Raw genomic sequence first — 23571 nt, 5'->3', positions numbered from 1 at the left:
AAGTAACTCACAAATTGCGTCGCTATGAAATACTATGGGTTCTATGACTTCTCCTTCTAAATCGTGTAACGTTTCTATTGAAACGACAGGATTTTCTTTTGGGTTACGAGTATCTCCTTTCCGATCCTCTATTCCTCCTTTACTGCAACCCTGGCTCCCTCACATTGACGAATAAACACCGAAATTGCGTCGCTATGGAATACTATGTGTTCTATGACTTTTCCTTCTAAAACAAGTAACGTTTCTATGGAAACAACAGGATTCGATTTTTCGATACGAGTATCTCCTTTCCGATGCACTATTCCTTCTTTTCCCGCACTCCTCGCTCCCTCACACTGACGAATTACTCAGAAATTGCGTCGCTATGAAATACCATGGGTTCTACGACATCTCCTTCTAAATCGATTAACGTTTCTATGAAAACGACAAGATTTTCTTTTAGGATACGAGTACCTCCCTTCCGATGCACTTGTCCTCCTTTACTGCATCCCTGGCTCCCCCACATTGACGAATTAGCACAGAAATTGCGTCGCTATGAAATACTATGGGTTCTATGACTCCTCCTTTTCTATCGCGTAACGTTTCTATGGAAACGACAGGATTTTCTTTTGGGATACGTGTATCTCCTTTCCGATGCACTATTCCTTCTTTACTGCATCCCTTACTCATTCACATTGACGAATAAGCACAGAAATTGCGTCGCGATGAAATACTATGTGTTCTATCATCTATCCCTCTACATCCTGTAACGTTTCTATGGAAACGACAGGATTTTCCTTTGGGATACGAGTATCTCCCTACCGATGTTCTATTCCTTTTTTACTGCATCCCTCGCTTCCTCACACGACCGAATTAACACAGAATTTGCGTCGCTATGGAATATTATCGGTTCTGCGACTTCTCCTACTAAATCGAGTAACGTTTTTATGGAAACCACGGGATCTTCTTTTGGGAACCGAGTATCTCCTTTCCGATGCACTATTCCTTCTTTACTGCATCCCTCGTTCCCTCACATTGACGAATAAGCACAGAAACTGCGTCGCTATGAATTACTATGTGTTCTGTGACTTCTCCTTCTAAATCGAGTAACGATTCTATGGAAACGACAGGTTTTTCTTTTGGGAAACGTGTATCTCCATTCCGCTGCACTATTCCTTCTTTACTGCATCCCTCGCCTACTCACATTGACGAATTAGCACAGATATTGCGTCGCTATGAATAACTCTGGGTTCTATGACTTCTCCTTCTAAATCGAGTAATGTTTCTATGGAAACGACAGCATTTTCTTTTGGGATACGAGTATCTCCTTTCCGATGCACTATTCCTTCTTTACTGAATCCCTCGTTCCCTCACTTTGACGAATAAGCACAGAAATTGCGTCGCTATGAAATACTATGGGTTCCATGACTTCTCCTTCTAAATCGACTAACGTTTCTCTGCTAACGACAGGATTTTCTTTTGGGATACGAGTATCTGCTTTCCGATGCAGTATTCCTTCTTTACTGCATCCCTGGCTCCCTCACATTGACTAATTAAAACAAAAATTGTGTCGCTATGAAATACCATGGGTTCTATGACTTCTGCTTCTAAATCGATTAACGTTTCTATGAAAACGACAAGATTTTCTTTTGGGATACGAGTATCTCTTTTCCGATGCACTTGTCCTTCTTTACTGCATCCCTGGCTCCCCCTCATTGACGAATTAGCACAGAAATTGCGTCGCTATGAAATACTATGGGTTCTATGACTTCTCCTTTTCTATCGAGTAACGTTTCTATGGAAACGACAGGATTTTCTTTTGGGATACGTGTATCTCCTTTCCGATGCACTATTCCTTCTTTACTGCTCCCTCACTCATTCACATTGACGAATAAGCACAGAAATTGCGTCGCGATGAAATACTATGTGTTCTATCGTCTATCCCTCTACATCCTGTAACGTTTCTATGGAAACGACAGGATTTTCCTTTGGGTCACGAATATCTCCCTACCGATGTTCTATTCCTTTATTACTGCATCCCTCGCTACCTCACACGACCGAATTAACACAGAATTTGCGTCGCTATGGAATATTATGGGTTCTGCGACTTCTCCTTCTAAATCGAGTAACGTTTCTATGGAAACCACGGGATTTTCTTTTCGGAACCGAGTATCTCCTTTCCGATGCACTATTCCTTCTTTACTGCATCCCTCGTTCCCTCACATTGACGAATACGCACAGAAACTGCGTCGCTATGAATTACTATGTGTTCTGTGACTTCTCCTTCTAAATCGAGTAACGATTCTATGGAAACGACAGGTTTTTCTTTTGGGAAACGTGTATCTCCATTCCGATGCTCTATTCCTTCTTTACTGCATCCCTCGCCTACTCACATTGACGAATTAGCACAGATATTGCGTCGCTATGAAGAACTCTGGGTTCTATGACTTCTCCTTCTAAATCGAGTAATGTTTCTATGGAAACGACAGCATTTTCTTTTGGGATACGAGTATCTCCTTTCCGATGCACTATTCCTTCTTTACTGAATCCCTCGTTCCCTCACTTTGACGAATAAGCACAGAAATTGCGTCGCTATGAAATACTATGGGTTCCATGACTTCTCCTTCTAAATCGACTAACGTTTCTCAGCTAACGACAGGATTTTCTTTTGGGATACGAGTATCTCCCTACCGATGTACTATTCCTTTTTTACTGCATCCCTCGCCCCCTCACATTGGCGAATAAGCACAGAAATTGCGTCGCTAAGAATTACTATGGGTTCTGTGACTTCTCCTTCTAAATCGAGTAACTTTTCTTTGGAAACGAAAGTATTTACCTTTGGGATACGAGTATCTCTTTTCCGATGCACTATTCCTTCTTTGCAGCATCCCTTCCTTCCTCACATTGACGAATTAACACAGAAATGGCGTCGCTATGATATACTATGGGTTATTTCACTTCTCCTTCAAAATGAAGTAACGTTTCGATTGAAACGACAGGATTTTCTTTTGGATACGAGTATCTCCCTTCCGATGCGCTATTCCTTCTATACTGCATCCCTCGATCCCTCAGATTGACGAATAAACAGATATTGTGTCGCATTGACATACTATGTGTTCTATGACATCTTCTTCTAAATCGAGTAACGTTTCAATTGAAACGACAGGATTTTCTTTTGGATACGAGTAGCTCCCTTCCGATGCGCTACTCCTTCTTCACTGCATCCCTCGCTCCTCACGTTGACGAATAAACAGATATTGCGTCACATTGACATACTATGTGTTCTACGACATGTCCTTCCAATTCCAGTATCATTCTATGGAAACGACCCGATTTTCTTTTGGGATACGAGTGTCTCCTTTCCGATGCGCTATTCCATCTTTACTGCATCCCTCGCTCCCTCACATTGTCGAAATAACACAGAAAGTGCACGCTATGATATACTATGGGTTCTGTGACCTCTCCTTCTAAATCGAGTAACGTTTCTATGGAAACGACAGGATTTTCTTTTGAGTTACGACTGTCTGCTTTCCGATGCACTATTCCTTTTTTAGTGCATCCCTCGCTCCCTCACATTAACGATTAAACACAGAAATTGCGTCGCTATGAGATACTTTGGTTTCCATGACTTCTCCTTCTAAATCGGGTAAAGATTCTATGGAAACGACAGGTTTTTCTTTTGGGATACGAGTATCTCTTTTCCGATTAACTATTCCTTCTTTACTGCATTCCTCGCTCCCTCACATTGAGGAAGTAACTCACAAATTGCGTCGCTATGAAATACTATGGGTTCTATGACTTCTCCTTCTAAGTCGTGTAACGTTTCTATTGAAACGACAGGATTTTCTTTTGGGTTACGAGTATCTCCTTTCCGATCCTCTATTCCTCCTTTACTGCAACCCTGGCTCCCTCACATTGACGAATAAACACCGAAATTGCATCGCTATGGAATACTATGTGTTCTATGACTTTTCCTTCTAAAACAAGTAACGTTTCTATGGAAACAACAGGATTCGATTTTTCGATACGAGTATCTCCTTTCCGATGCACTATTCCTTCTTTTCCCGCACTCCTCGCTCCCTCACACTGACGAATTACTCAGAAATTGCGTCGCTATGAAATACCATGGGTTCTACGACATCTCCTTCTAAATCGATTAACGTTTCTATGAAAACGACAAGATTTTCTTTTAGGATACGAGTACCTCCCTTCCGATGCACTTGTCCTCCTTTACTGCATCCCTGGATCCCCCACATTGACGAATTAGCACAGAAATTGCGTCGCTATGGAATATTATGGGTTCTGCGACTTCTCCTACTAAATCGAGTAACGTTTTTATGGAAACCACGGGATCTTCTTTTGGGAACCGAGTATCTCCTTTCCGATGCACTATTCCTTCTTTACTGCATCCCTCGTTCCCTCACATTGACGAATAAGCACAGAAACTGCGTCGCTATGAATTACTATGTGTTCTGTGACTTCTCCTTCTAAATCGAGTAACGATTCTATGGAAACGACAGGTTTTTCTTTTGGGAAACGTGTATCTCCATTCCGATGCACTATTCCTTCTTTACTGCATCCCTCGCCTACTCACATTGACGAATTAGCACAGATATTGCGTCGCTATGAATAACTCTGGGTTCTATGACTTCTCCTTCTAAATCGAGTAATGTTTCTATGGAAACGACAGCATTTTCTTTTGGGATACGAGTATCTCCTTTCCGATGCACTATTCCTTCTTTACTGAATCCCTCGTTCCCTCACTTTGACGAATAAGCACAGAAATTGCGTCGCTATGAAATACTATGGGTTCCATGACTTCTCCTTCTAAATCGACTAACGTTTCTCTGCTAACGACAGGATTTTCTTTTGGGATACGAGTATCTGCTTTCCGATGCAGTATTCCTTCTTTACTGCATCCCTGGCTCCCTCACATTGACTAATTAAAACAAAAATTGTGTCGCTATGAAATACCATGGGTTCTATGACTTCTGCTTCTAAATCGATTAACGTTTCTATGAAAACGACAAGATTTTGTTTTGGGATACGAGTATCTCTTTTCCGATGCACTTGTCCTTCTTTACTGCATCCCTGGCTCCCCCTCATTGACGAATTAGCACAGAAATTGCGTCGCTATGAAATACTATGGGTTCTATGACTTCTCCTTTTCTATCGAGTAACGTTTCTATGGAAACGACAGGATTTTCTTTTGGGATACGTGTATCTCCTTTCCGATGCACTATTCCTTCTTTACTGCATCCCTCACTCATTCACATTGACGAATAAGCACAGAAATTGCGTCGCGATGAAATACTATGTGTTCTATCGTCTATCCTTCTACATCCTGTAACGTTTCTATGGAAACGACAGGATTTTCCTTTGGGATACGAATATCTCCCTACCGATGTTCTGTTCCTTTATTACTGCATCCCTCGCTACCTCACACGACCGAATTAACACAGAATTTGCGTCGCTATGGAATATTATGGGTTCTGCGACTTCTCCTTCTAAATCGCGTAACGTTTCTATGGAAACCACGGGATTTTCTTTTCGGAACCGAGTATCTCCTTTCCGATGCACTATTCCTTCTTTACTGCATCCCTCGTTCCCTCACATTGACGAATACGCACAGAAACTGCGTCGCTATGAATTACTATGTGTTCTGTGACTTCTCCTTCTAAATCGAGTAACGATTCTATGGAAACGACAGGTTTTTCTTTTGGGAAACGTGTATCTCCATTCCGATGCTCTATTCCTTCTTTACTGCATCCCTCGCCTACTCACATTGACGAATTAGCACAGATATTGCGTCGCTATGAAGAACTCTGGGTTCTATGACTTCTCCTTCTAAATCGAGTAATGTTTCTATGGAAACGACAGCATTTTCTTTTGGGATACGAGTATCTCCTTTCCGATGCACTATTCCTTCTTTACTGAATCCCTCGTTCCCTCACTTTGACGAATAAGCACAGAAATTGCGTCGCTATGAAATACTATGGGTTCCATGACTTCTCCTTCTAAATCGACTAACGTTTCTCAGCTAACGACAGGATTTTCTTTTGGGATACGAGTATCTCCCTACCGATGTACTATTCCTTTTTTACTGCATCCCTCGCCCCCTCACGTTGGCGAATAAGCACAGAAATTGCGTCGCTAAGAATTACTATGGGTTCTGTGACTTCTCCTTCTAAATCGAGTAACGTTTCTTTGGAAACGAAAGTATTTACCTTTGGGATACGAGTATCTCTTTTCCGATGCACTATTCCTTCTTTGCAGCATCCCTTCCTTCCTCACATTGACGAATTAACACAGAAATGGCGTCGCTATGATATACTATGGGTTATTTCACTTCTCCTTCAAAATGAAGTAACGTTTCGATTGAAACGACAGGATTTTCTTTTGGATACGAGTATCTACCTTCCGATGCGCTATTCCTTCTATACTGCATCCCTCGATCCCTCAGATTGACGAATAAACAGATATTGTGTCGCATTGACATACTATGTGTTCTATGACATCTTCTTCTAAATCGAGTAACGTTTCAATTGAAACGACAGGATTTTCTTTTGGATACGAGTAGCTCCCTTCCGATGCGCTACTCCTTCTTCACTGCATCCCTCGCTCCTCACGTTGACGAATAAACAGATATTGCGTCACATTGACATACTATGTTTTCTATGACATGTCCTTCCAATTCCAGTATCATTCTATGGAAACGACCCGATTTTCTTTTGGGATACGAGTGTCTCCTTTCCGATGCGCTATTCCATCTTTACTGCATCCCTCGCTCCCTCACATTGTCGAAATAACACAGAAAGTGCACGCTATGATATACTATGGGTTCTGTGACCTCTCCTTCTAAATCGAGTAACGTTTCTATGGAAACGACAGGATTTTCTTTTGAGTTACGACTGTCTGCTTTCCGATGCACTATTCCTTTTTTAGTGCATCCCTCGCTCCCTCACATTAACGATTAACACAGAAATTGCGTCGCTATGAAATACTATGGTTTCCATGTCTTCTCCTTCTAAATCGGGTAAAGATTCTATGGAAACGACAAGTTTTTCTTTTAGGAAACGTGTATCTCCTTTCCGATGCACTATTCCTTCTTTACTGCATCCCTCGCTCCCTCACATTGACGAAATAGCACAGACATTGCGTCGCTATGAAGTACTACAGGTTCTATGACTACTCCTTCTAAATCGAATAACGTTTCTATGGAAACGACAGGATTTTCTTTTGGGATACGAGTATCTCCTTTCCGATGCCCTATTCTTTCTTTAGTGCATCCCTCGCTCCCTCACATTAACGATTAAACACAGAAATTGCGTCGCTATGAAATACTTTGGTTTCCATGACTTCTCCTTCTAAATCGGGTAAAGATTCTATGGAAACGACAGGTTTTTCTTTTGGGATACGAGTATCTCTTTTCCGATTAACTATTCCTTCTTTACTGCATTCCTCGCTCCCTCACATTGAGGAAGTAACTCACAAATTGCGTCGCTATGAAATACTATGGGTTCTATGACTTCTCCTTCTAAATCGTGTAACGTTTCTATTGAAACGACAGGATTTTCTTTTGGGTTACGAGTATCTCCTTTCCGATCCTCAATTCCTCCTTTACTGCATCCCTGGCTCCCTCACATTGACGAATAAACACCGAAATTGCGTCGCTATGGAATACTATGTGTTCTATGACTTTTCCTTCTAAAACAAGTAACGTTTCTATGGAAACAACAGGATTCGATTTTTCGATACGAGTATCTCCTTTCCGATGCACTATTCCTTCTTTTCCCGCACTCCTCGCTCCCTCACACTGACGAATTACTCAGAAATTGCGTCGCTATGAAATACCATGGGTTCTACGACATCTCCTTCTAAATCGATTAACGTTTCTATGAAAACGACAAGATTTTCTTTTAGGATACGAGTACCTCCCTTCCGATGCACTTGTCCTCCTTTACTGCATCCCTGGCTCCCCCACATTGACGAATTAGCACAGAAATTGCGTCGCTATGAAATACTATGGGTTCTATGACTCCTCCTTTTCTATCGCGTAACGTTTCTATGGAAACGACAGGATTTTCTTTTGGGATACGTGTATCTCCTTTCCGATGCACTATTCCTTCTTTACTGCATCCCTCACTCATTCACATTGACGAATAAGCACAGATATTGCGTCGCGATGAAATACTATGTGTTCTATCATCTATCCCTCTACATCCTGTAACGTTTCTATGGAAACGACAGGAGTTTCCTTTGGGTTACGAGTATCTCCCTACCGATGTTCTATTCCTTTTTTACTGCATCCCTCGCTTCCTCACACGACCGAATTAACACAGAATTTGCGTCGCTATGGAATATTATGGGTTCTGCGACTTCTCCTACTAAATCGAGTAAAGTTTTTATGGAAACCACGGGATTTTCTTTTGGGAACCGAGTATCTCCTTTCCGATGCACTATTCCTTCTTTACTGCATCCCTCGTTCCCTCACATTGACGAATAAGCACAGAAACTGCGTCGCTATGAATTACTATGTGTTCTGTGACTTCTTCTAAATCGAGTAACGATTCTATGGAAACGACAGGTTTTTCTTTTGGGAAACGTGTATCTCCATTCCGATGCACTATTCCTTCTTTACTGCATCCATCGCCTACTCAAATTGACGAATTAGCACAGATATTGCGTCGCTATGAATAACTCTGGGTTCTATGACTTCTCCTTCTAAATCGAGTAATGTTTCTATGGAAACGACAGCATTTTCTTTTGGGATACGAGTATCTCTTTTCCGATGCACAATTCCTTCTTTACTGAATCCCTCGTTCCCTCACTTTGACGAATAAGCACAGAAATTGCGTCGCTATGAAATACTATGGGTTCCATGACTTCTCCTTCTAAATCGACTAACGTTTCTCTGCTAACGACTGGATTTTCTTTTGGGATACGAGTATCTCCTTTCCGATGCAGTATTCCTTCTTTACTGCATCCCTGGCTCCCTCACATTGACTAATTAAAACAAAAATTGTGTCGCTATGAAATACCATGGGTTCTATGACTTCTGCTTCTAAATCGATTAACGTTTCTATGAAAACGACAAGATTTTCTTTTGGGATACGAGTATCTCTTTTCCGATGCACTTGTCCTTCTTTACTGCATCCCTGGCTCCCCCTCATTGACGAATTAGCACAGAAATTGCGTCGCTATGAAATACTATGGGTTCTATGACTTCTCCTTTTCTATCGAGTAACGTTTCTATGGAAACGACAGGATTTTCTTTTGGGATACGTGTATCTCCTTTCCGATGCACTATTCCTTCTTTACTGCATCCCTCACTCATTCACATTGACGAATAAGCACAGAAATTGCGTCGCGATGAAATACTATGTGTTCTATCGTCTATCCCTCTACATCCTGTAACGTTTCTATGGAAACGACAGGATTTTCCTTTGGGATACGAATATCTCCCTACCGATGTTCTATTCCTTTTTTACTGCATCCCTCGCTTCCTCACACGACCGAATTAACACAGAATTTGCGTCGCTATGGAATATTATGGGTTCTGCGACTTCTCCTTCTAAATCGAGTAACGTTTCTATGGAAACCACGGGATTTTCTTTTCGGAACCGAGTATCTCCTTTCCGATGCACTATTCCTTCTTTACTGCATCCCTCGTTCCCTCACATTGACGAATACGCACAGAAACTGCGTCGCTATGAATTACTATGTGTTCTGTGACTTCTCCTTCTAAATCGAGTAACGATTCTATGGAAACGACTGGTTTTTCTTTTGGGAAACGTGTATCTCCATTCCGATGCACTATTCCTTCTTTACTGCATCCCTCGCCTACTCACATTGACGAATTAGCACAGATATTTCGTCGCTATGAATAACTCTGGGTTCTATGACTTCTCCTTCTAAATCGAGTAATGTTTCTATGGAAACGACAGCATTTTCTTTTGGGATACGAGTATCTCCTTTCCGATGCACTATTCCTTCTTTACTGAATCCCTCGTTCCCTCACTTTGACGAATAAGCACAGAAATTGCGTCGCTATGAAATACTATGGGTTCCATGACTTCTCCTTCTAAATCGACTAACGTTTCTCAGCTAACGACAGGATTTTCTTTTGGGATACGAGTATCTCCCTACCGATGTACTATTCCTTTTTTACTGCATCCCTCGCCCCCTCACATTGGCGAATAAGCACAGAAATTGCGTCGCTAAGAATTACTATGGGTTCTGTGACTTCTCCTTCTAAATCGAGTAACGTTGCTTTGGAAACGAAAGTATTTACCTTTGGGATACGAGTATCTCTTTTCCGATGCACTATTCCTTCTTTGCAGCATCCCTTGCTTCCTCACATTGACGAATTAACACAGAAATGGCGTCGCTATGATATACTATGGGTTATTTCACTTCTCCTTCAAAATGGAGTAACGTTTCGATTGAAACGACAGGATTTTCTTTTGGATACGAGTATCTCCCTTCCGATGCGCTATTCCTTCTATACTGCATCCCTCGATCCCTCAGATTGACGAATAAACAGATATTGTGTCGCATTGACATACTATGTGTTCTATGACATCTTCTTCTAAATCGAGTAACGTTTCAATTGAAACGACAGGATTTTCTTTTGGATACGAGTAGCTCCCTTCCGATGCGCTACTCCTTCTTCACTGCATCCCTCGCTCCTCACGTTGACGAATAAACAGATATTGCGTCACATTGACATACTATGTGTTCTATGACATGTCCTTCCAATTCCAGTATCATTCTATGGAAACGACCCGATTTTCTTTTGGGATACGAGTGTCTCCTTTCCGATGCGCTATTCCATCTTTACTGCATCCCTCGCTCCCTCACATTGTCGAAATAACACAGAAAGTGCACGCTATGATATACTATGGGTTCTGTGACCTCTCCTTCTAAATCGAGTAACGTTTCTATGGAAACGACAGGATTTTCTTTTGAGTTACGACTGTCTGCTTTCCGATGCACTATTCCTTTTTTAGTGCATCCCTCGCTCCCTCACATTAACGATTAAACACAGAAATTGCGTCGCTATGAAATACTATGGTTTCCATGTCTTCTCCTTCTAAATCGGGTAAAGATTCTATGGAAACGACAAGTTTTTCTTTTAGGAAACGTGTATCTCCTTTCCGATGCACTATTCCTTCTTTACTGCATCCCTCGCTCCCTCACATTGACGAAATAGCATAGACATTGCGTCGCTATGAAGTACTACAGGTTCTATGACTACTCCTTCTAAATCGAATAACGTTTCTATGGAAACGACAGGATTTTCTTTTGGGATACGAGTATCTCCTTTCCGATGCCCTATTCTTTCTTTAGTGCATCCCTCGCTCCCTCACATTAACGATTAAACACAGAAATTGCGTCGCTATGAAATACTTTGGTTTCCATGACTTCTCCTTCTAAATCGGGTAAAGATTCTATGGAAACGACAGGTTTTTCTTTTGGGATACGAGTATCTCTTTTCCGATTAACTATTCCTTCTTTACTGCATTCCTCGCTCCCTCACATTGAGGAAGTAACTCACAAATTGCGTCGCTATGAAATACTATGGGTTCTATGACTTCTCCTTCTAAATCGTGTAACGTTTCTATTGAAACGACAGGATTTTCTTTTGGGTTACGAGTATCTCCTTTCCGATCCTCTATTCCTCCTTTACTGCATCCCTGGCTCCCTCACATTGACGAATAAACACCGAAATTGCGTCGCTATGGAATACTATGTGTTCTATGACTTTTCCTTCTAAAACAAGTAACGTTTCTATGGAAACAACAGGATTCGATTTTTCGATACGAGTATCTCCTTTCCGATGCACTATTCCTTCTTTTCCCGCACTCCTCGCTCCCTCACACTGACGAATTACTCAGAAATTGCGTCGCTATGAAATACCATGGGTTCTACGACATCTCCTTCTAAATCGATTAACGTTTCTATGAAAACAACAAGATTTTCTTTTAGGATACGAGTACCTCCCTTCCGATGCACTTGTCCTCCTTTACTGCATCCCTGGCTCCCCCACATTGACGAATTAGCACAGAAATTGCGTCGCTATGAAATACTATGGGTTCTATGACTCCTCCTTTTCTATCGCGTAACGTTTCTATGGAAACGACAGGATTTTCTTTTGGGATACGTGTATCTCCTTTCCGATGCACTATTCCTTCTTTACTGCATCCCTCACTCATTCACATTGACGAATAAGCACAGAAATTGCGTCGCGATGAAATACTATGTGTTCTATCATCTATCCCTCTACATCCTGTAACGTTTCTATGGAAACGACAGGATTTTCCTTTGGGATACGAGTATCTCCCTACCGATGTTCTATTCCTTTTTTACTGCATCCCTCGCTTCCTCACACGACCGAATTAACACAGAATTTGCGTCGCTATGGAATATTATGGGTTCTGCGACTTCTCCTACTAAATCGAGTAACGTTTTTATGGAAACCATGGGATTTTCTTTTGGGAACCGAGTATCTCCTTTCCGATGCACTATTCCTTCTTTACTGCATCCCTCGTTCCCTCACATTGACGAATAAGCACAGAAACTGCGTCGCTATGAATTACTATGTGTTCTGTGACTTCTCCTTCTAAATCGAGTAACGATTCTATGGAAACGACAGGTTTTTCTTTTGGGAAACGTGTATCTCCATTCCGATGCACTATTCCTTCTTTACTGCATCCCTCGCCTACTCACATTGACGAATTAGCACAGATATTGCGTCGCTATGAATAACTCTGGGTTCTATGACTTCTCCTTCTAAATCGAGTAATGTTTCTATGGAAACGACAGCATTTTCTTTTGGGATACGAGTATCTCCTTTCCGATGCACTATTCCTTCTTTACTGAATCCCTCGTTCCCTCACTTTGACGAATAAGCACAGAAATTGCGTCGCTATGAAATACTATGGGTTCCATGACTTCTCCTTCTAAATCGACTAACGTTTCTCTGCTAACGACAGGATTTTCTTTTGGGATACGAGTATCTCCTTTCCGATGCAGTATTCCTTCTTTACTGCATCCCTGGCTCCCTCACATTGACTAATTAAAACAAAAATTGCGTCGCTATGGAATACTATGGGTTCTATGACTTCTTCTTCCATATCGAGTAACGTTTCTATGGAAACGACAGGATTTTCTTTTTGGATACGAGTATCTCCTTTCCGATGCACTATTCCTTCTTTACTGAATCCCTCGTTCCCTCACTTTGTCGAATAAGCACAGAAATTGCGTCGCTATGAAATACTGTGGGTTCCATTACTTCTCCTTCTAAATCGACTAACGTTTCTCTGCAAACGACAGGATTTTTTATTGGGATACGACTATCTCCTTTCCGATGCAGTATTCCATCTTTACTACATCCCTCGCTCCCTCACATTGACGGATTAAGACAGATTTTGCGTCGCTATGATATACGATGGGTTTTATGACTTCTCCTTCTGAATCGAGTAACGTTTCTATGGAAACGACAGGATTTTCTTACCGGTTACGACTGTCTGCTTTCCGGTGCACTATTACTTCTTTAGTGAATCCCTCGCTCCCTCACATTAACGATTAAACACAGAAATTGCGTCGCTATGAAATACTATGATTTCCATGACTTCTAGTTCTAAATCGAGTAACGTTTCTAGCGAAACGACAGTATTTTCCTTTGGGGTACGAGTTTCTCGTTTACGATTCACTATTCCTTGTTTACTGCTTCCCTCGCTCCCTCACATTGACGAATTAACACACACTTTGGGTAGCTATGAAACACTATGGGTTCTATGACATCTCATTCTAAATCTTGTAAAGTTTCTGCGAAAACGACAGGATTTTCTTTTGGGATACGAGTATCTCCCTACCGATGTACTATTCCTTTTTTACTGCATCCCTCGCCCCCTCACACGACCGAATTAACACAGAAGTTGCGTCGCTATGGATTATTATGGGATCTGCAGCTTCTCCTTCTAAATCGAGTAACGTTTCTAAGGAAACCACGGGATTTTCTTTTGGGATCCGAGTATCTCCTTTCCGATGCACTATTACTTCTTTACTGCATCCCTCGTTCCCTCACATTGGCGAATAAGCACAGAAATTGCGTCGCTAAGAAATACTATGGGTTCTGTGACTTTTCCTTCTAAATCGAGTAACGATTCTATGGAAACGACAGGATTTTCTTTTGGATACGAGTATCTCCTTTCATATGCGCTATTCCTTCTTTACTGCATTTCTGGCTCCCTCACATTGCAAAATCAACGTAGATATTGCGTCGCTATGGAATACTATGGGTTCTATAACTTCTCCTTCTAAATCAAGTAACGTTTGTATGAAAACGACAGGAGTTAGTTTTGGGTTACGAGTTTCTCCTTTCCGATGCACTATTCTTTCTTTACTGCATTCCTCGCTCCCTCACATTGACGAATTAAGACAGATTATGCGTCGCTATGAAATACTATGGGTTCAATGACATCTCCTTCCAACTCCAGTATCATTTCTATGGAGAACACAGAATTTTCTTTTGGGATCGGACTATCCCCTTTCCATTGCACTATTCCTTCTTTACTGCATAATTGGCCCCCTCACATTGACAAATTAACACAGAAATTACGGCGCTATGTAATACTACGGGATCTATGGCTTCACATTCTAAATCGTGTAACGTTTCTATGGAAACGACAGGATTCTCTTTTGGGATACGAGTATCTCCTTTCCGATGCACTATTCTTTCTTTACTGCATTGCGCGCTACCTCACATTGACGAATTAACACACAAATTGCGTCGCTATGATGTGCTATGGGTTCTATGACTTATCCTTCTTAATCGAGTAACGTTTATATGGAAACGGCAGGATTTTCTTTTGGGATACGAGTATCTCCCTACCGATGTACTATTCCTTTTTTACTGCATCCCTCGCCCCCTCACACGACCGAATTAACACAGAAGTTGCGTCGCTATGGATTATTATGGGATCTGCAGCTTCTCCTTCTAAATCGAGTAACGTTTCTAAGGAAACCACGGGATTTTCTTTTGGGATCCGAGTATCTCCTTTCCGATGCACTATTACTTCTTTACTGCATCCCTCGCTCCCTCTCATTGACGAATCACCACAGAAATTGCGTCGCTGTGAAATACTATGTGTTCTATAACATCTCCTTCTAAATCGAGTAACGTTTCAATTGAAACGACAGGATTTTCTTTTGGATACGAGTATCTCCTTTCATATGCGCTATTCCTTCTTTACTGCATTTCTGGCTCCCTCACATTGCAAAATCAACGTAGATATTGCGTCGCTATGGAATACTATGGGTTCTATAACTTCTCCTTCTAAATAGAGAAACGTTTGTATGGAAACGACAGGATTTTCTTTTGTGATACGAGTATCTCCTTTCCGATGCACTATTCCTTCTTTACTGCATTCCTCGCTCCCTCACATTGGCGAACTAAGACAGATTATGCGTCGCTATGAAATACTATGGGTTCAATGACATCTCCTTCCAACTCGAGTATCGTTTCTATGGAGACGATAGAATTTTCTTTTGGGATCCGACTATCCCCTTTCCCATGCACTAATCCTTCTTTACTGCATACCTGGCTCCCTCACATTGACGAATTAACACAGAAATTACGTCGCTATGAAATACTATGTGATCTATGACCTTTCCTTCTAAATCGAGTAACATTTCAATGGAAACGACAGGATTTTCTTTTAAGATATGAGTATCTCCTTTCCAATGCACTGTTCCTTCTGCACTGCACCCCTCGCTCCCTCACATTGGCGAATTAACACAGAAATTCCGTCTCTATGGAATACTATGGTATCTGAGATTTCTCCTTCTAAATCGAGTAACGTTTCTATGGAAACGACAGGATTTTCTTTTGGCATACGACTATCTCCATTCCTATGCACTATTCCTTCCTTACCGCATCCCTCGCTCATTCTCATTGACGAATTACCTTAGAAATTGCGTCGCTATGAAATACTTTGTGTTCTATGACATCTCCTTCTAAACCGAGTAACGTTTCAATTGAAACGACAGGATTTTCTTTTGGATACGAGTATCTCCTTTCCGATGCGGTATTCCTTCTTTACTGCAATTCTGGCTCCCTCACATTGCCAAATCAACGTAGATATTGCGTCGCTATGTAATACTATGGGTTCTATGACCTCTCCCTCTAAATCGAGTAACGTTTGTATGAAAACGACAGGAGTTTCTTTTGGGATACGAGTTTCTCCTTTCCGATCAACTATTCTTTCTTTACTGCATTCCTCGCTCCCTCACATTGACGAATTAAGACAGATTTTGTGTCGCTATGAAATACTATGGGTTCAATGACATCTCCTTCCAACTCCAGTATCGTTTCTATGGAGACGACAGAATTTTCTTTTGGGATCCGACTATCCCCTTTCCATTGCACTAGTCCTTCTTTACTGCATAATTGGCCCCCTCACATTGACGAATTAACACAGAAATTACGGCGCTATGGAATACTACGGGTTCTATGGCTTCACATTCTAAATCGTGTAACGTTTCTATGGAAACGACAGGATTCTCTTTTGGGATACGAGTATCTCCTTTCCGATGCACTATTCTTTCTTTACTGCATTCCGCGCTACCTCACATTGACGACTTAACACACAAATTGCGTCGCTATGATGTGCTATGGGTTCTATGACTTCTCCTTCTTAATCGAGTAACGTTTATATGGAAATGGCAGGATTTTCTTTTGGGATAAGAGTATCTCCTTTCTGATGCACTATTCTCTCTTTACTGCGTTCCTCGCTCCCTCACATTGACGAATTAACACAGAAATTGCGTCGCTATGAAATACTATGGGTTCTATGACTTCTAAATCGAGTAACTTTTCCATGGATTCGACACGGTTTTCTTTTGGGATACGAGTATCTCCTTTCCGATGCACTATACCTTCTTTACTGCATCCCTTGCTCCCTCACATTGACGAATTAACACTGAAATTACGTCGCAATGAAATACTATGTGATCTATGACCTTTCCATCTTAATCGAGTAACTTTTCAATGGAAACGACAGGATTTTCTTTTGGGATATGAGTATCTCCTTTCCAATGCACTATTCCTTCTTTACTGCACCCCTCGCTCCCTCACGTTGACGAATTAACACAGAAATTGCGTCGCTATGATGTACTATGGGTTCTAGGACCTCTCCTTCTAAATCGAGTAACGTTTCTATGGAAACGAAAGGATTAGCTTTGGGATACGGCTATCTCCTTTCCGATGCACTATTCCACCTTTACTACATCCCTCGCTCCCTCACATTGTCGAATTAATACAGAAATTGCGTCGCTATGAAATACTATGGGTTCTATGTCTTCTCATTCTTAATCGTGTAACGTTTCTATGGAAACGACATGATTATATTTTGGGATACGAGTATCTACTTTCCGATGCACTATTCCTTCTTTGCTGAATCCCTCGCTTCCTCACGTTGACGAATAAACACAGAAATTGCGTCGCTATGAAATGCTATGGGTTCTATGACTTCTCCTTCTAAATCGAGTAACGTTTCTATGGATACCACAGGGTTTTCATTTGGGATACGAGTATCTCCTTTCCGATGCACTATACCTTCTTTACTGCATCCCTCACTCCCTCACATTGACGAATTACCACAGAGATTGCGTCGCTATGAAATACTATGTGTTCTATGACATCTCCTTCTAAATCGAGTAACGTTTCAATTGAAACGACAGGATTTTCTTTTCGATACGAGTATCTCCTTTCCGATGCGCTATTCCTTCTTTACTGCATCTCTGGCTCCATCACATTGCCAAATTAACACAGATATTGCGATGCTATGGAATACTATTTGTTCTACAACTTCTCCTTCTAAATCGAGTAACGTTTCTATGGAAACGACAGGATTTTCTTTTGGCATACGAGTATCTCCATTCCTATGCACTATTCCTTCCTTACCGCATCCCTCGCTCATTCTCATTGACGAATTACCTTAGAAATTGCGTCGCTATGAAATACTTTGTGTTCTATGACATCTCCTTCTAAACCGAGTAACGTTTCAATTGAAACGACAGGATTTTCTTTTGGATACGAGTATCTCCTTTCCGATGCGGTATTCCTTCTTTACTGCAATTCTGGCTCCCTCACATTGCCAAATCAACGTAGATATTGCGTCGCTATGGAATACTATGGGTTCTATGACCTCTCCTTCTAAATCGAGTAACGTTTGTATGAAAACGACAGGAGTTTCTTTTGGGATACGAGTTTCTCCTTTCCGATCAACTATTCTTTCTTTACTGCATTCCTCGCTCCCTCACATTGACGAATTAAGACAGATTTTGTGTCGCTATGAAATACTATGGGTTCAATGACATCTCCTTCCAACTCCAGTATCGTTTCTATGGAGACGACAGAATTTTCTTTTGGGATCCGACTATCCCCTTTCCATTGCACTATTCCTTCTTTACTGCATAATTGGCCCCCTCACATTGACGAATTAACACAGAAATTACGGCGCTATGGAATACTACGGGTTCTATGGCTTCACATTCTAAATCGTGTAACGTTTCTATGGAAACGACAGGATTCTCTTTTGGGATACGAGTATCTCCTTTCCGATGCACTATTCTTTCTTTACTGCATTCCGCGCTACCTCACATTGACGACTTAACACACAAATTGCGTCGCTATGATGTGCTATGGGTTCTATGACTTCTCCTTCTTAATCGAGTAACGTTTATATGGAAATGGCAGGATTTTCTTTTGGGATAAGAGTATCTCCTTTCTGATGCACTATTCTCTCTTTACTGCGTTCCTCGCTCCCTCACATTGACGAATTAACACAGAAATTGCGTCGCTATGAAATACTATGGGTTCTATGACTTCTAAATCGAGTAACTTTTCCATGGATTCGACACGGTTTTCTTTTGGGATACGAGTATCTCCTTTCCGATGCACTATACCTTCTTTACTGCATCCCTTGCTCCCTCACATTGACGAATTAACACTGAAATTACGTCGCAATGAAATACTATGTGATCTATGACCTTTCCATCTTAATCGAGTAACTTTTCAATGGAAACGACAGGATTTTCTTTTGGGATATGAGTATCTCCTTTCCAATGCACTATTCCTTCTTTACTGCACCCCTCGCTCCCTCACGTTGACGAATTAACACAGAAATTGCGTCGCTATGATGTACTATGGGTTCTAGGACCTCTCCTTCTAAATCGAGTAACGTTTCTATGGAAACGAAAGGATTAGCTTTGGGATACGGCTATCTCCTTTCCGATGCACTATTCCACCTTTACTACATCCCTCGCTCCCTCACATTGTCGAATTAATACAGAAATTGCGTCGCTATGAAATACTATGGGTTCTATGTCTTCTCATTCTTAATCGTGTAACGTTTCTATGGAAACGACATGATTATATTTTGGGATACGAGTATCTACTTTCCGATGCACTATTCCTTCTTTGCTGAATCCCTCGCTTCCTCACGTTGACGAATAAACACAGAAATTGCGTCGCTATGAAATGCTATGGGTTCTATGACTTCTCCTTCTAAATCGAGTAACGTTTCTATGGATACCACAGGGTTTTCATTTGGGATACGAGTATCTCCTTTCCGATGCACTATACCTTCTTTACTGCATCCCTCGCTCCCTCACATTGACGAATTACCACAGAGATTGCGTCGCTATGAAATACTATGTGTTCTATGACATCTCCTTCTAAATCGAGTAACGTTTCAATTGAAACGACAGGATTTTCTTTTCGATACGAGTATCTCCTTTCCGATGCGCTATTCCTTCTTTACTGCATCTCTGGCTCCATCACATTGCCAAATTAACACAGATATTGCGATGCTATGGAATACTATTTGTTCTACAACTTCTCCTTCTAAATCGAGTTACGTTTCTATGGAAACGACATGATTTTCTTTTGGGATACGAGTATCGCCTTCCGATGCACTATTCCTTCGTTTCAGCATCCATCGCTCTCCACATTGACGAATTAACACAGAAATTGCGTCGCTATGAAATACCATGGGTTCTATGACATCTCCTTCCAACTCGAGTAACGTTTCCATGGAGACGACAGAATTTTCTTTTGCGATCCGACTATCCCCTTTCCGATGCACTATTCCTTCTTTACTGCATACCTGGCTCCCTCACATTGACGAATTAACACAGAAATTGTGTCGCTATGGAATACTACGGGTTCAATGGCTTCACCTTATAAATCGTGTAACGTTTCTATGGAAACGAAAGGATTCTCTTTTGGGATACGAGTATCTCCTTTCCGATGCACTATTCCTTCTTTACTGCATCCCTCGCCCCCTCACATTGACGAATTAACACAGAGATTGCGTCGCTATGATATAGTATGAGTTCTATGACTTTTCCTTCTAAATCGAGTAACATTTCTATGGAAACGACAGGAATTTCTTTTGGGATACGACTATCTACTTTCCCATGCACTATACCTCCCTTACTGCATCCCTCGCTTCCTCACAGTGACGTATTAACACAGAAATTGCGTCGCTATGAAATATTATGGCTTCTATGACTTATCCTTCTTAATCGAGTAACGTTTCTGTGGAAACGACAGGATTTTCTTTTGGGATACGACTATCTCCTTTCCGATGCACTATTACTTCTCTACTGCATCCCTCGCTCCTTCACATTGACGAATGAACACAGAAATTGCGTCGCTATGGAATACTATGTGTTCTATGTCATCTCCTTCTAAATCGAATCACGTTTCTATGGAAACAACCGGACTTTCTTTTGGGATCCGAGTATCTCCTTTCCGATGCCCTATACCTTCTTTACTGCCTCCCTTGCTCCCTCACATTGACGAATTAACACAGAAATTACGTCGCTATGAATTACTATGTGTTTTATGACCGTTCCCTCTAAATCGAGTAACGTTTCTATGGAAACGACAAGATATTCTTTTGGGATACTACTATCTCCTTTCCGATGCACTATTACTTCTCTACTGCATCCCTCGCTCCTTCTCATTGACGAACGAACCCAGAATTGCGTCGCTATGAAATACTATGGGTTCTATGTCTTCTCATTCTAATTCGAGCAACATTTCTATGGAAACGAAAGGATTTTCTTTTGGGATACGGCTATCTCCGTTCCGATGCACTATTCCTCCTTTACTGCATCCCTCGCTCCCTCACATTGACGAATTAACACACAAATTGCGTCGCTAAGAAATACTATGGGTTCCATGTCTTCTCATTCTAAATCGAGTAACGTTTCTATGGAAACGATAGGTTTTTCTTTTGGGATACTAGTATCTACTTTTCGATGCACTATTCCTTCTTTACTGCATCCCTCGCTCCCTCACATTGACGAATTAAGACAGATTTGGCGTCGCTATGAAATTCAATGGGTTCCATGACTTCTCCTTCTAAATCGAGTAACGTTTCTATGGAAACGACAGGATTTTCTTTTGGGATACGAGTATCTCCTTTCCGATGCACTATTCCTTCTTTACTGTATCCCTCGCTCCCTCTCATTGACGGATTAACACAGATATTGCGTCGCTATGATATACTAAGGGGTTCTATGATTTCTCCTTCTAAATCGAGTAACGTTTCTATGAAAACGACAGAATTTTCTTTTGGGATACGAGTATCTCCGTTCCGATGCACTATTCATCCTTTACTGCATCCCTCGCTCCCTCACATTCACGAAGTAACACAGAAATTGCGACGCTATGAAATGCTATGGGTTCTATGACATCTCCTTCGAAATCGAGTATCGTTTCTATGGAGACGACAGAATTTTCTTTTGGGATCCGACTAACCCCTTTCCGATGCACTATTCCTTCTTTACTGCATACCTGGCTCCCTCACATTGACGAAATACCACAGAAATCGGGTCGTTATGGAATACTATGGGTTCAATGACTTCTCCTAAATCGAGTTACGTTACTATGGAAACGAAAGTATTTTCTTTTGGGATACGAGTATCTCCTTTCCGATGCACTATACCTTCTTTACTGCCTCCCTTGCTCCCTCACATTGACGAATTAACACAGAAATTACGTCGCTATGAATTACTATGTGTTTTATGACCGTTCCTTCTAAATCGAGTAACGTTTCTATGGAAACGACAAGATATTCTTTTGGGATACTACTATCTCCTTTCCGATGCACTATTACTTCTCTACTGCATCCCTCGCTCCTTCTCATTGACGAATGAACCCAGAATGGCGTCGCTATGAAATACTATGGGTTCTATGTCTTCTCATTCTAATTCGAGCAACATTTCTATGGAAACGAAAGGATTTTCTTTTGGGATACGGCTATCTCCGTTCCGATGCACTATTCCTTCTTTACTGCATCCCTCGCTTCCTCACATTGACGAATTAATACAGAAGTTGCGTCGCTATGATATACTATGGGTTCTATGACTTCTCCTTCTAAATCGAGTAACGTTTCTTTGGAAACGACAGGATTTTTTTTTTTGGATACGAGTATCTCCTTTTTGATGCACTATTCCTTCCTTACTGCATCCCTCGCTCCCTCACATTGACGAATTAAGACAGATTTTGAGTCGCTATGAAATTCTATGGGTTCTATGACTTCTTCTTCTAATTCGAGTAACGTTTCTATGGAAACGAAAGGATTTTCTTTTGAGGTACGAGTATCTCCATTCCTACGCACTATTCCTTCCTTACTGCATCCCTCGCTCCCTCACTTTGACGAATTACCACTGAGGTTGCGTCGCTATGAAATACTAAGTGTTCTATGACATCTCCTTCTAAACCGAGTAACGCTTCAATTGAAACGACAGGACATTCTTTTGGATACGAGTCTCTCCTTTCCGATGCGCTAAACCTTCTTTACTGCATTTCTGGCTCCCTCACATTGCCAAATCAACGTAGATATTGCGTCGCTATGGAATACTATGGGTTCTATGACTTCTTCTTCCAAATCGAGTAACGTTTGTATGGAAACGACAGGAGTTTCTTTTGGGATACGAGTATCTCCTTTCCGATGGACTATTCTTTCTTTACTGCATTCCTCGCTCCCTCAAATTGACGAATTAAGGCAGATTTTGCGTCGCTATAAAATACTATGGGTTCAATGACATCTCCTTCCAACTCGAGTATCGTTTCTATGGAGACGACAGAATTTTCTTTTAGGATCCGACTATCCCCTTTCCCATGCACTAATCCTTCTTTACTGCATCCCTCGCTCCCTCACATTCACGAATTAACACCGAAATTGCGTCGCTATGATATACTATATGTTCTATGACTTCTCCTTCTAAATCGAGTAACGTTTCCATGGAAATGTCAGGATTTTCTTTTGGGATACGAGTATCTCCTTTCCCATGCACTTTACCTTCTTTACTGCATCCCTCGCTTCCTCACAGTGACGATTTAACACAGAAAGTACGCCGCTATGATGTACTATGTGTTTTATGACCTATCTTTCTAAATCGAGTAACGTTTCTTTGGAAACGACAGGATTTTCTTTTGGGATATGAGTGTCTCTTTCCAATGCACTATTCCTTCTTTACTGCACCCCTCGCTCCCTCACAATGACG

This window comes from Schistocerca serialis, chromosome 4 (genome assembly GCF_023864345.2).
Source record: "Schistocerca serialis cubense isolate TAMUIC-IGC-003099 chromosome 4, iqSchSeri2.2, whole genome shotgun sequence".
NCBI lineage: Eukaryota > Metazoa > Arthropoda > Insecta > Orthoptera > Acrididae > Schistocerca > Schistocerca serialis.
The sequence above is the reverse complement of the archived record's forward strand: the minus strand, read 5'-3'. Positions refer to the sequence as shown.